This window comes from Trematomus bernacchii, unplaced genomic scaffold (assembly GCF_902827165.1).
Source record: "Trematomus bernacchii unplaced genomic scaffold, fTreBer1.1, whole genome shotgun sequence".
Classification (NCBI taxonomy): Eukaryota; Metazoa; Chordata; class Actinopteri; order Perciformes; family Nototheniidae; genus Trematomus; species Trematomus bernacchii.
In genome coordinates this window covers 762,501-765,910 of record NW_022987313.1, presented here as the reverse complement: position 1 = coordinate 765,910, position 3,410 = coordinate 762,501, and positions in this window count along the sequence as shown.

Below are 3,410 nucleotides of genomic sequence, written 5' to 3'. Positions count from 1 at the left end.
TTACCTCAGAACAAATCAGAACAATTTAAATTGCATACAATTGCATTAAGCTTATTTTTAGAACATTTTTAATTGTCTGTCACTCACTTCACATATCCCTTGTCTTTTTTTCTGGTGTATTTTAGTATTTCTGAAGCCAGGATCAAAGATCAGAAGCACAGGTCTCTTTACACGCAAAGGTTAGTTGGTGTCTTTCTCCGTTGAGTGACTCTCAATCTTGTGTGAAGAGGGTAGGAAGGGTCAGCGCCTGTGAGTGACCCTCATCTTTTTACTCGCTCCTCTGATTGTCCCTCTCCTGCATCCAACACTTAGTCACAGCAGCTTCAAAGAAATCCTCCGTCACACCCCGCACATCAAAGGCTCACTGTCAGCATCATTGGCTGTCAAACTGTACAAGCGAGGGAAATCATATGCACCTTGTAAGAGGACCCCAGATGTCACATCACAGTGTCCCAAATGGACATGTGTCCACGTATCGGCAATGTTGCATCGTTCCTTTGAGATTTGTCTATCTGGGAATTGAACCAAGAAACAGCTTTGTTCTCTTTTTTGCTCTGCCAAAAGAAGGTTATTTTTTGCTTCAGTTTTGTTTGTCTTACTGTAAGTCGGCAGTATTTTTGAAAAACAACTGTCTGTGTGTTCATAAAACTTCTATTAACATTGCGAAAAAAGGCCATAAAGACATCATGGCAGCCCATAAACACAATGGAGCACATTAGCCGCGTTCACACCGGAGTACTTTTCACCGTACTTTTCGCGTTTAGTTCCGTTAGTACCCCTTATGTCGCGTTCACACCAAAAAGAGCACTTCATCTCGGGAACTTTTACCCCCATTTTTAGTGCCTGCTGAGAGATGGTACTTTCCTGGGGGAAAAAAGTGCCCCAGTTCTGATTGGCTGGGTGAATTGCAAACCACGCCCCATACAACTCTGAAATGTTTTGTAGAGCCGCCATTTTATTATCCTGGCATTAGCATTATTAGCATTAGCATTCGCCTAGTCCCTGGGAGTCCCAGCAGCTTCTACTGAAGCCCGTCCCCAACTCCGTGGACTTCCGGCCGGGAACTCCGGGTGGCAGTATACGCCGTGAAGTTGTTTGCGGCCTGCCAGTAAACCCAAAGCAGAAGAAGACGAAGTGACGTCAGCGGCTCATTTGCGTAATCCTCCCTCAGGGAAAAGTACTCCGGTGTGAACGCGATCTGTACTAAATGCCCTGGGGTAATAAGTGCCGGGGCACTGAGTGCCGGCACTAAATACGGCAAAGTACTTGGTGTGAACGCGCCTATTGAGATTTTGTTACATACTCAAAAAGTTGACTTCTGCAAGAGAGACAAATCAAAATAAGATAGCATTTTAAAATCTGAATATGTAATCAAAGGTAGAAATCTTATCTTAGGCCAAAGAGAGACGAAAACGAGGGTGAGCAGCAGAGGTGGGGAGAGGCGGGGCTATGGCGTCATCGTTATCAGTAAATGATCGTATAGGACGTACACACGGAGCCGTTTGGCCCCCAGAGCATTTCGTCCGCAGATCTACCCACCTTGGGACCCGTTATCGTTTGAGGGCTCCGTTTCCGCGCTTCCGTTACGGCCTCGTGCGGACGAACCGTCCATACGATAGAGAACTGTAGCGGATACAACCCGTTTCGTCTCCGTGTAAACGTGGCCTTAGTTTCTCAATGGTTAGCAATGCAAAATCAGTACAAATAAAGGTATTGGCAGAAATTGTTGCACCTCAGGGCCATCGTAATTCATCCATTGCTTGGTTTTGTTGTAAGGCAATGCCAAGATAAGATAATGTGCACGTCTAATCTCTAGACCTTGGCAGTTTTCATGCAATACGTCATTATACTTGAACATCTACCTGGTGATCTTCAGCTTTCTTTTAAAAGCCCATATCTGTTCTGTAATCTGCCCAAATTCCATTAGAGTAAGACAAAAAATAGGGAGGTAAAGACACTAGAAGGAAGGAAGAGGGAGACACAGGGAGAAGTAACAGTGGCTCTATGTACAGCCACCTCAATTAAAGCATTGACAGCTTCCAATAGATTCATCTTCCTTAGCACTGACAGCTGCTGTAAGCCCTGTGAATCCCTGCAGGCTGACACACACACACACACACACACACACACACACACACACACACACACACACACACACACAGACACACACACACACACACACACACACACACACACACACACACACACACACCACACACACACACACACACACACACACACACACACACACACACGCACACATTTGAGTGTCAGGCTGTCAGAGAGCACTGGGAGCAGTTTTTGGCCTAAGATCTCACGCTTTAGTAAAACACCGGGTTTCTGTCTTCGCTCTCAGGAGTTTGGAAGTTGCTCACATGAGCTGGAGTGCAGGTGGTCCGATATTCTGCCAAAGTGATCCGAATCTGAATCTGCGTAAATTACAGCGTCTCAAAACCTCACTTTCACGACATGTTCAGGCGAGGCTCGCGTTCGCAGATCTCTCTCTCTCTTTCTCTTTGTCTGCATGTTTTATTTCTTTCCCTCCTTTTCTCTCTCTTATTTTGCTGTGTCTCACACTCTTGAATGAAAAAGCAAACCATTGACATATTGCAAAACTTAAGGTCAGGTACATTTCTACCTATTATTGCAAGTATTAATTGCAATAATTTAATTGAGTTTGTACTAAAACTTTCTTTCCACAAATATAAATACATTTTTCTTCAACTTTTGTCACATTTCATTCTTCGTTGGTGTTAATCATCAGATGTCAGAGTGGCTGAATATAATTTAGGAAATGTGACTGATATGAAAAAGGTCAATTAATTATTAAAAATTGCAACAACAAATATCTATATGGCAAAAGTTACTCATACACAGCAAGGATATCTGACAATGCAGCAGATATAGTTCAACAGAGCAGAACTAAAGAGGAAACAATTAAATGAATGACGATTTATGCATTCATTTTTGTACATTTTAATTTATATGGCAAAAACCTTTAAATGCACCATTTTATGAGTTGTTAAATTCACTATAAAAGATCATAAATATTCATCAAGTACATTTTTCTCAATATTTCCCAGATCACCACTTCTGGACCTTGAGAACTTTAGCTGTAACTTCTTTCCAGAGGATTTTGAAGCTCTGTTGTTTATTTAGAGATTAATATTTGTTTCCTCATGGTAATTACAGACACGTCTCTTCTCATTTTCTCCATGAATGTCTTCTGGACATGGGAATGTGAGCAGGTAGTTTTTAAGGTCTGTGGGACAGTGGCACGTTCTCACCCTGCTCTCTGGATGTACAAACAAACTGTGAGCAGACGGGGACAAAAGGCAGGCTTATGGGCGAGGCCAGGAGGAGTCGGGTGGATCAAGGAGCGATGTGGGAAAGGTGGAATCTCCCGGTGA